This window comes from Gobio gobio, assembly GCF_949357685.1.
Source record: "Gobio gobio genome assembly, chromosome: 4".
Lineage (NCBI taxonomy): Eukaryota > Metazoa > Chordata > Actinopteri > Cypriniformes > Gobionidae > Gobio > Gobio gobio.
In genome coordinates, this window is record NC_137100.1 from 48583962 (window position 1) to 48596402 (window position 12441).

Genomic DNA, 12441 nt, shown 5'->3' on the forward strand with positions numbered 1-12441 from the left:
TAGCTGCCGTCCCTGTCGCTGGACCAGTACTTTTTGTTTGAAATGTTCAAATTTGACGATGATGGGCCGGGGTCGGGTAGTGTTGAGCAGTTTCTGTCCTAAACGGTGTACGCGATGGAAGGTGATGTGCTCGACAGTCTCTGGTGTAATTTTGAGCTGGTTAACCATGAAGTCCTTAACAGATTTTTCGGGGTCTTCGGTGGATGATTCAGCAATGCCGGAAAAGATTAGATTGTCTCTCATACTGCGTGACTGTAAATCCAGGATGGTCTCTTGTGTAGCTTTGTTCTCGGCGGTGACGGAGGTGAGTTGAGTGGTTACACTGGAAAGTTTAGCGGTGAGTGTGTCCACGGAGCTTTTTAGTGATTTGTTTTCTTCTGTGAGCGAATCGACCTGTTGTTGACTGTATTCCAGGCTATGGCGAAGATTTTGGAATTCTTTGTGAAGTACTTCGATTAGTGAGAGTCTAGAATCCAAGTTAGATAAGCGCTCGTTGATTGATAAAAGTATGTCAGAACAGCAGTTTGTTTTGATAGGAGTGGATGTTGGTGACGTTGAAGAATCAGTTGATATGGGAGAGTCCGAAGTGCGTGGTTTTTTTGCTTTGCGTGAACGGCCCATTGTACATAGTCTATTGAAGCATTTGTCAATGTAGTCCTCCAGGTGGTCCAGATCTGAGTTGTAATCCAGGATTTAATCGGGTGATGTAGGGGTTCGGGGGGGGGGCAAGAAAAAAAAAAAAAAAAAAAAAAAAAGAAGAAGTTTGTTGTCTTTCTAGTTTGTTTGTCTGTCTTTCTAGCAGCAGCACGCTGCCATGTTGGATCACGCACCCATTACACACACATTACCTAATCATCACGTGACATCCGGCCTCTCCTCACCTCCAAAGGCAGGTATAAGACAAACGGTGAGCTCACTTAAACAAGACAGGGGAAAACATAAACCAACATTTTATAAAGTAACAGGTTATTTATAATCCAACAAAATGAAGTAAATATAAACAACATAATGATAATAATAATAAATGTTGCAACACAAAAATGTTAACAATAAAAATGAGTAAAAACTCATCAAATCAAATTCAACTTCCTTCCTTGGTGTGTATGCGCTGTGGATGAATGGATGCATGCGTGCATGGCGAATGAATGGATGAATGAATGCGTTGCGAGTGACTGAGTGCATGGCGAATGAAAGTTACCCTTTTCCATGTGTGGCTGCAGGCTCAGCCATCACAGTGTGCATGGATTATTACGTCAACCATATTTATAGGATCATTTGATAATGGAGAGTGATGGAGATGCAACATTGTTAACATTAATGTTTTTCTTGTATTTAGCCCTCAGGTATTCCTTACTAATTGGTCACACTCATACTCATTGATGGTCAAATGTAACCATACACCTTAAAGGGATAGTTCACCCAAAAATTTAAATTCTGTCATCATTTACTCACCCTCAAGTTGTTCCAAACCTGTATGAGTTTCTTTGTTCTGCAGAACACAAAAGAAGTTAGAGTGAAGAATATTTGTAACCAAGCAGATAGAGCAACTATTGACTACCATAGTAGGAAAAAAAATACTATGGTAGTCAATAGTTGCTCTATCTGCTTTGTTACAAACATTCTTCACTCTAACTTCTTTTGTGTTCTGCAGAACAAAGAAACTCATACAGGTTTGGAACAACTTGAGGGTGAGTAGATGACAGAATTTAAATTTTTGGGTGAACTATCCCTTTAACTATTTTTCAATTAAATAAATGTTCTATATTTTAGTTCAATAATATTTATTGAATATTTTGAGGAGATCTTTTGGTACTAAATACTATTTGTGCAATAATTGTCAATTAATGACCACTTAAAATATTTTTCTTCTAATATTTTTATTATTTATTGTAACGATGGGTTGCAGCAGATGAGAAAGCAGGATCCAAGTGCAGTTCTACATTTATTAAATAAACTCAAGTTCAAAATCATAGGGGACAAAAACAAGGTACAGGAACAGAACAAACAACATAACGCAAAGATAAGAACAAGACTGAACATAGGGTTTAAATACACAGGCAAACAGATCATGGAAACGAGACACAGCTGACAAGACACACCTGAACTGAAACTCAAATCAACATGAAAACTACAAAATAAAGCACAGGAAACACTTCAACTTAAAAGTCCAAGGAAAGACAGGGAGCACATGTGACAGAGCCCCCCCCTTTAAGGAGCGGATTCCAGACGCTCCACAATAAAAAACAAAAAGTCCAGGAGGGAGGTGGATCGGAGGCGGGATGGAGGACCAGGCCCGTGGAGTGGAACAGGATAAGGACCCTGGCATGGCCTAGATGGGCCTGGGAGCGTGGGTGGACCCAGGCCGTTGAGCGCGGGCGAACCCGGGCAGTGGAGCGAGGGCGGACCTGGGAGTTCCGGAAGCCATGGAGGCGCAGGCCGTTCAGGGGACCACGGAGGCGCCGGAAGCTCAGGGGGCCACAAAGGCTCAGGGAGTTCAGGGGACCATGGAGGCTCAGGGAGTTCATTAGACACAGTCCACTCTGGACTGAGGACGTGAGACGGAGTCCACTCTGGACTCGGGACAGGGGTCGGAGTCCTCTCTGGACTCGTGGCAGAAGGAGATGGAGTCCTCTCTGGACTCGTGGCAGAAGGAGACGGAGTCCTCTCTGGACTCGTGGCAGAAGGAGACAGAGTCCTCTCTGGACTCGTGGCAGAAGGAGGCGGAGTCATCTCTGGACTCCGGTCAGTGGCTGGAGCCATCTCTGGACGCTGGTCAGGGGCTGGAGCCCTCTCTGGACGCTGGTCAGGGGCTGGAGCCATCTCTGGACGCTGGTCAGGGGCTGGAGCCATCTCTGGACGCTGGTCAGGGGCTGGAGCCATCTCTGGACGCTGGTCAGGGGCTGGAGCCATCTCTGGACGCTGGTCAGGGGCTGGAGCCCTCTCTGGACGCTGGTCAGGGGCTGGAGCCATCTCTGGATGCTGGTCAGGGGCTGGAGCCCTCTCTGGACGCTGGTCAGGGGCTGGAGCCCTCTCTGGACGCTGGTCGTGGACAGGACCCTGGACGGTGACTATGACGGGACAAGACTCTGAACTGGTGGCCATGACGGGACGAGACTCTGGACTGGTGGCCATGACGGGACGAGACTCTGGACTGGCGGTCATCAGAACAGAACATGCTGGCAATTGTGGCGGGCCAAGCTCTGTGATTACCGGAGCTTGATGCATAGTGCCTCCACACAAAAAACTTTTAGGAGAAGTGTCCTCAACTTCCCCAACAGTGAAGGAGGACCCAGTTAGCTGGAGAGCATAGTCCAGGAACTTACTCAGTGATCCTCAAGGACCATCACGGATAAGCTTTGACTGTAGCGGGTTGTTAAGTCCATAGCAAAAGAAATCAATGAGGGCAAAGTCTGGGAGGTCAGTGAAATTAGCAATACTTAAGAAGTCCTGGATGTGGTCCTCGAGTGAGCAAGTTCCCTGACGAAGGCGGACAAGACGTACTGCTGGATCCATGGTAAGGTCAGTTCTTCTGTAACGATGGGTTGCAGAAGATGAGAAAGCAGGATCCAAGTGCAGTTCTACATTTATTAAATAAACTCAAGTACAAAATCATAGGGGACAAAAACAAGGTATAGGAACAGAACAACCAACATAACGCAAAGATAAGAACTGACAAAGAACAAGACTGAACACAGGGTTTAAATACACAGGCAAACAGATCATGGAAACGAGACACAGCTGACAAGACTAATAAGACACACCTGAACTGAAACTCAAATCAACATAAAAACTACAAAATAAAGCACAGGAAACACTTCAACTTAAAAGTCCGAGGACAGACAGGGAGCACATGTGACAATTTATATTACAATTAGTGTAGTAATTAAGGTTAAAATAGAGAATTCCAATTCAAAGAGGCAAATTAGAGTCATTTTGTAAAAATAATTATTTTAATTTGTAATGCCATTACCCAGTAGGTGCCTTTATGGCTCTTTAATCAAAATACATGTATCTAATATAGTTGCTCAAAAAAGTATTGCAGTTTTGCATTATAATAAATATTTAGATATGATCAAACACTAGATTTCTTTAAATGTGAAATTTTAAAACGTTAATAACTCACATCCTAATATTTTTAATGATCAGGGGCGTCGGACTGGGGGTTAAACCAGGGGGGTTGATTACCAGGGCAGAGAGGGCCTTTGAAAAGTCTGGGATATATTTTAACATGAAACATGGGAGCCCATCAGGACTGCCAATGCATTAGTGTTGTCAAAAATATCGATATTTCGATATGTATCGATACTGAAATATTTGAAACGATATGATACTCCTTTTCTACAGTATCGATACCAGCTGCACTCTCCTCTCCGTCAGACAACGAGTTGACACGCACACCGCCTCCTCTCATTCAGTCCGGTTAAACCCTTTGAACACGGCGAGCGCGCTGGATTTTTCCTTATGACAGCGTGTTAGTGTTGGTGTGACGTGACTGGTCTGAATTTTGCGCGGGATTGCACATAATTCTACTCATTCCCGCAGATTATCACACACATACCGTATAAAGCCGCCTCTGACATACAAGTGCAAAAAATGAGCTCCTTTTTCCAGCTTATTAATGGTCAAATAGGCTACACTCAAAAAATATCTCAATGCCCATCTTGGTGAGTATTAACGTAAACACAGTCGTAAACAGTTCAAAAGAATGAGTAATGCCTAGTTCATACTGCACGATTTTCAAACTGGTCGGATCACTGCTCTTTACACACTGCATGACTATCTGGGCCAGCATTCAGTCACTGCTGTGTTCACACTGCACGATGGATCAGCGACCGGGGGTTTTCACACTGCATGACTACAAGAGTAATAATCGCTGATAGCTCTGTTCCGTCCGCAAATTACACGTGAGAAGTGAGAAAGAAACAACGCGAGATCACACGTGAGTCAGACTGGAGTTCTCGCGCGAGACTAGAAATGTTATTAAAATTATAGACTGCAATGCAGAAACTTGCAAATTGTCTGTGCGCTGATTTGCAGCAAAAGGGAGAAAAATTTAAAAGATTATGGTGGAGGAAATGGTTGGGGAGAAACAGGGAGCAAGGATTGTGTTCTGCAAAGAGAGTTTGAGGTAAATAAATATTGCAATGTGCTGCTGTTGCGGCTGGTCAAGCAAATGTTTGTGCTTTGTTTCTGTTTGATAGAATTGTAAATATATCTATTAAAATACTGATATTATGGTCTATACCTCCTGCCAAACCTCCCGCTGTCCTGTATCTTGCTCTCTCATTGGCTGTCGGTCATCGCCGATGTATTTTTCAGTCAGAACTCATTTCACACGGAGTTTGAATCGCAGATCTGGTTGCCAGTTATGTACCCTCTCCTTTGTTGGATGTTTTATGTTTTATGTTGTCTATATGTTTTATGTCTGCCTATGCAGCAGTACCCTGTCTCTAAACCAAATTTCTCCCAAGGGAGACGAATAAATGAACTTGACTTGACTTGACTTGAGACAGGTCCAGATATTTAGCATGCCAAATATCTCGCGGGCGTCGGCGACTCATCGGCGAGTCTCTCTGATCACGTCTTTGATCATTCACACTACGTGATTGTCACTCGCGTGCACGAGCAGCGATTTGCCTATGATTTCAGGCATTTGTCGGCGATTTCGCAAAACCTGTCGGCGAATCAAAATCGGGGCTAAAATCGGGCAGTGTGAACTAGGCATTACAGGAACAGTGTTTGGGATCCATGCGCGTCAGGTCTTAAAGGGACAGCAATTATTTATTATTCAAACTACAAAAAGACAAACGACCACTTACTGCTCTTGACTGATTAACTTGTGCAACTCTAGTCTAATGGATTACTCTGTATTTGAAGAGTTTGGTTGCAAAACGCGATAAACGCCTTTATATAAACTTCCAATTTTATTATTGGAAATCACTGTTTAGATGTAGGCTACCTTAATCTATGTATGAATTGCTGCCATTAATAAGATTTAAAAATGTACATTTTAAGCCTACTACAAAATGTATTTTTTCACAAAACGCGATATCCGCCAGCCGAGTTTCTTTACAGTGCGATATAATAGAACGTTCAGGATGCTGCGCGAGCTCAGGATGTCACACGAGGAGAGAATCACCGCCGGTGAAGTGCTCCGAGTTTGCTCAGTGATTTAACGATAATATCAAAACAAAAAAAAATATTTTTAAAAAGAGGATTCAATAGGCTAACTAAAAAACATTTACCATTTAATTGTTTATACTGTAGGCGAGCTGTCAGTCACGTAGGCTACGTCACTGATCAACAGCTGTCTGTCAGTCAGAGAATCAAAGCTTCAGAGTCAAGCTAACGTTATGGATTTCGATGACGGATTGGAGCCGCTCATTCCAGCTGCTGTTGGGAGAAAGAGGAAGGCATCTAAAGAAATTCACCAAAGGGAGAAGACCAAACGGGCAAGGCATTCAGGGGAGGAAACAGGGCCGGCCCGTGGCATAGGCGGAATAGGCAAATGCTAGGGGCGCCACTCATCCATAGGGGCGCCAAAATGTATTACTGATACTCTTTTATTCATATTAATTTGAAATATGCTTAAAACAAGCTAAATTATCTGCCAATGGGGTGAGAAAAATAATCTTGTGTCTGATTAAAATCTTATTTCTGTCTCAAACAGAAATAAGATAATTCTTCTCACCTCATTTGGCAGATAATTGTGCTAGTTTTAAGCTAAAACTCACTTCATTTTGATTTTTTTCCCCCAGAAAACAAGGAAAAAATTATCTGTCATTTTACTAGTAAATATATCTTGATTTAAGAATTTTTTGATTGGATTTTTGATTTGTTTGGACTGGACACAAGAAAAAAATACTAAAGAAGAAGAGCATTTTTTTGCAGTGTAAAGACAGAGGTAAAGTGGGTTAATGAATGAACAGTTTATTTAATTGCATAGTAGTAAAATACTAATGTACGCTAATTAATTCCAGTTTTACCTTAAACTATATGCAAGCAGCTGTTCTGGGTTCTCCAGTGGCCACATATAGTGTATTTTGTCAAAAAAAATTCATAACTGATTTTTAAACGCATGTAATATCACTTTTTTCATAGCCTAATGTTTTTATTCTACAGTTGTGCAGTTTTAAGGGGACATATGGACATTTTATGTATTTATATTTGCTGAAATTAGTAATGATATTTATATACAGGTTTATTTAAAATAGCAACATTTTATGTAAATTTCACATTAAATATCTAAATTTCTCAGTTTAATTCATGGTGAAAACATGAATGTGCATATGGAAGTTTGCTGCCATCTACTGGAAAACAAACACTTTAGCTAGTTCTCAATAGTTTGTGCATGAATGCTAGATGCAATTACTTGTTATTTGTGTTTAGGCTGTAATGTGGCGTAGGTGCTATTTTTGTATAGTTTAACTATCATCAGCCTTTTAAAAAAATTAAATAATAATAATATCATGAACATAATGGACTGGACATCATATAAAACAACAACAAAAATTAAAAAACATCAATGCATTAAAAAAATAAAACAGTACCAGTGTTTCCGCAACTTAGACTGAAAACATGTAGTGCTTAACCTTGATACAAGGGGCACCAAGTAAAATCTTGCCTAGGGCAGCAAATTGGTCAGGGCCGGCCCTGGGAGGAAAACATCCAAAGATTAATTGTGGTCATCGTGCGACCGCGAGTAATGTTGGTCTGTGTCATGTCGACAAACTGTCAGATGAAGATGTAGCCTTCAACTTCACAAAAATGTATAAAAACGCTACAAAAGTGGACCAGGATAACATTGATTCACTAGCTTTTCTTAATGGTATTACAGTAGAATATAGCCTAAGGTGGATATATAGCGTATCTACATATAGCGTATATATATCTATATAGCGTAAATTAATCGATCTTTGTATATACTATTCCATATTTTTATGATGTATTGTTTTTTTAACCAATTTAAGATGTTTGAGAATGTTAAGATAAATATTTTGCATTTTGGCATGGTTTTTGACTTATTTATGAACTATTTATGGACATAAAATTAAATAAAAAATATCCTGGATTTGAAGAATATTGTGTCCCTGGCCTTCACTGAGCTCAAGTAATAGTTTAATGTACAAAAAATTGTGAATGAACTTGACTGTTGATGTCTTAAATAATAATGTCAAATAACCAACATTTCTCAAAATGGATATATCTCGTTTTGCAACGAAACTCTTCATTTATTTTTTTTAAAATGAAGATTAACCAATGTTATTTTAAATTTGCTTACTTAGTTTTTTTTATATTCAGCTTCTAACCTGAATACTGTTAGACCTAGGCCTACCTGAAAAAATAAAGCAGTCTATTTCATTTGTATCTTTATTCTGTTGTATTTTATTTTTCGCTATTGTTTGTAATTTGTTTATTTGTTCTTATTTTAAGCTATTGCAACACAATTAGTTAGCAAATATGTGTAAGATAATTGTAATGGTAATTGATCAATGTTTATATATGAGAAAAAGCTTAAAAGCTTTATCATGTAACGTGCTTCTTCAGAATAAATTTTTAATTGCCTAGACTTTAAATAGACGGACAAAAAAAGCAATTATATTAAAAATATCTATTTGACAGTAGCCTATATGCAGCGTTTTTCCCCCGGCCTGTGGTATCGAAAATGGTATCGAATATCGATACTTTTTTAGGTATTGTATCGAAGTTAGAAATTCCAGTATCGTGACAAAGACTAACTCAGCTCAAACTAACCCTGCCCAATCGAACTCAGCTCTCCGTGCCCACCTCTGTCTGTCAGTGGATCACCAGCTTCCTGACAGACCGGCAGCAGCTTGTGAGGCTGGGTAAATTGTCATCCAGCACCCGTACCATCAGCACTGGAGCTCCTCAAGGCTGTGTTCTCTCCCCACTGCTCTTCTCCTTCTACACCAATGACTGCACATCTAAAGACAGTAGAGGAATACTGAGCTCCGAAATTACGATTCACCATGGCAACAGCACCCAACAAAAAGACGTCCGCCAACTTCCGGGTAAAACATAAGTTTCATTCTTAAACATTGTTATAATATCAGAGGTGAAAACTGGCAGAACGGCAAGTTATTGAATATTCATTTTCATGCATCCCACGGGGTAGCAGCTAAAAATGAAGTATGCAAATATAATTTAATCAGGTAAAGCTTTAAATATAAAAGGTTCATGGGTGTGGGTTTCATGACTTTACAAACATTTGACATATTAAATAAATATAATTCAGTGTCTTTTTCGATGTGCAGCAGCCTTTTCCTTATATGCTCTTTTCACATAACACGACCACTGACAGATGAAGAGGAGATGTAGGAAGAATATTAACATAGAATATTAAAACAGAAAAAAAAAAGAACTGTTGCTTTTGTATTTAACAAATAAAGATGACCAAACAAATTGTGAATACTTTGTGTTTATTTAACACCTGTGGTGTATGGCATATATTTCAGACTACTCTTCCATCTGGTATTCTTCCATTCCATAATCTGTTTCATTTTTCATTTTCGGAAGGTGCGATGATGGGAATAAGCGTACCCAGGCCCGGTTCCAGAATCAAATCACTGAGGGTGCTTCTGAAATTGCTGAGGGTGCTCTAGTAAAGTGCAGATAAGCTAAGCAACGGCTCCACCATAGCAGTGTACAGTGAGAAATGTATGATTATTTATTTACAAGTCATTTACCAATAATTGGAATTTCAAAAATATTTAGCTACACATTGTCTATTAATCTATTAGTCTGCCTTTACATTGTTTTAATGCGTATTTTAACATGTCACCTTCCTGAGAACCAGAAAAAAAGGTTTTGTGAATTTAGATTTTTTTTTATTGTTTGGAGCATAAAAAAAAAGGCTATGCTATATCATCTGCTCTCTAGAGGACACCAGATCCCTTTATTGAGAAAATTAAAAGACATGAATAGACAAACAATGGGATTTTTTTTTGTCATTCACCAAACAATTGTTCCCTTTCGAAAGGGAACTTGCGCTGCATCAGCTGACGCTACGGGGAACGCCTCCAGCGTGACAGGTGCCTGAAATCACAATCACAAAACGTCAATCCTATTGACCGGCGACAGCCTATGATATCATCAAGGTGCGACCAGGAAGTATATAAGGGCGCCTTGTCAACATGACAGTATCTTTTCATCTTCAGGGACTGTTTGCCTATTTCACGTGAAGCGTCGAAAATGTATGCAGCAATGAAGTGGGCTCAGAAATAACGCCACTTCCACAGATGTGTGGACGCGTGTACCAGGTATCTTACACCTGAGGATACACACACACTCTGTGTCTACTGTCTGGATGAGGAGCATGCACAGGAAGTTCTCGAGGGAGCTTCCTGTGCAAACTGCGAGCATTTTCCCCTGAAAACGCTCCGCTCTCGTCTGGCCCTCTTCTCGAGGGGAGAGAGTTCAGCATCTGGGGACGGCCCTGCTCGAGCTGAGGCTGAGCGGCGTCTGAAGTCCTGGGGTTCCCAGATGGATCTGGCTCGTCGTCTGGAGACTGGTGTAGTGCTCGCGGATGACGATCCAGATCACGAGGGTCAGACATCGGAGGAGGAGCGGGATCTGGGCTCCTCCTCCTCGTCTGCGGCTCTTCCAACTGAGCAAAGGATGGATGAAGAGGTTGGTGAGTCAGCTGAGGCTGAAACCTCGCAGCCATCCTGTCCCATGTACGGGGAGCTGGTGGAAGTCATGGAGCACGCTGCGGGTAGACTGCAGCTGCCAAGGCAGCGCGCGAGGAGAGAGGTTGTGCGTCCGAATCGCTTGGACGACCGGTTTCTCTCCGCTCATGACCGCCCAGCTCCCGGGAGTCTTCCATTTCTTCCAGATCTCCATCAGCAGATCTCGAAGGGATGGAAGAAGCCTTATTCAGCCCGCATCCATCGGCATCAGCGAGCTAACTTCGCTGATGTCGAGGGACTGGCTGAGGCTGGATATGTGTCGTTGCCGCCCGTGGATGAGACGTTTGCGAACTATCTCGCCTCTGGGCGGCCGTCGACACTGAGGGCTCCCACCCTGCCGACAAAACCTCTCAGAACAACATCACGTCTGAACGGCAGGGCGTACATGTCAGCGGGTCACGCTGGGGCGGCTTTGCACACCATGGCGGTGTTACAAGCCTACCAGGCGGACCTGCTGAGGGACCTCGATCAGGGGGAGGGACTAACCCCTGATGCGGTGACCGAGTTGCCCCGGACCACGGATCTCGCTCTCCGGGCTGCCAAACAAACTGCGTTTGCCATCGGTCGTTCGATGGCGGCGATGGTAGCCACGGAGAGGCATCTGTGGTTGAACCTGGCGGACATCGGGGAGAAGGAGAAGTCCTTTCTCCTGGATGCCCCGGTTTCGCCCTCTGAACTTTTCGGCACCTCCGTGGAGGCGGTGGTCGGAAAGTTCAGGGAGGTGAAGGCGCGCTGGGCTGCATTTAGAACATGCATCCCGCTGAGGTCCGGGACCGCGCCCAGGCAGTCGGGTGTCCCTGGCCCGTCACGGTCTGAGGACTGGAGACGGGACCAGCGAACCAGCGTCGCCTCTCGAGCGCCCCCTCCGTGTAGGACTGGTGCGCAGAGAAGGCGGGACACCCGCAATAAAAAGAGGAAGGAAGCCGGTGCTGGTAACCGGAACCGGACTCCGCTTCCTAGGGCGCGCAGATGAACGCTGCTTTTTTCCCTTCCTCCTGTGCTTTCCCCTGGGCGCTTTACATTAGGCCGGTGGGCCAATGATGAGCAGAAAATGTAAGATTCTGACGGCCTGCCTTGTTTGTTTGGTGAAAGCGCCCCCCTCAGGATGGTGGTCGTTTACTAGCTTGATGGCTGGGTTAAAGCGCCGCGAGGAGCGAGTGGTGAGTCCCCCTCGAGAAGGGTGAAACATTATTTACTATGTTTTTCAGGACCCCGTTTCTCGCTCTCCTGAGAGGGTTCGGGGGAATATGGAACATTGGACATCGCAGGGCCTGCAGCTCCCCGTGAGTAAGCTAAGAACGTTCTTCTTTGCAACATTATATGTTTGTGCATAATGCTATACTTTAGCTAGTAGAGAACAACCGCCTCTCCGTGTTATCTTTCTCACTTATGTGAGTGTTTGTATTTGCCGCTCTTGCTCGCGGGCTTGTGGCATGCGGGGGCGAGTTTTTTGTTTTCCTAGCTTTAAGTATAAAGTAGCATTACGACCGGGTTAAGCACTAATGCGTGAGCTGTAGTGAGATCTGCGCCCAGCCCTGTTGGGCTTTGAGATGGGTTTCGGGGCCCCGTTGTTTTACGTAAGGGGTGATAATATTTCTTTCCCGAGCCCTGGGTAGATCTAGTGCAGGTTTAGCACCACACCACTTGGCCTAGGCTTTGCTAAGGATGGGGGGCGTTTCCTTTAAAGGCAGGTATTGTCGCCCCTGGCCTGTCTTTTAAGTATAAGAACAGT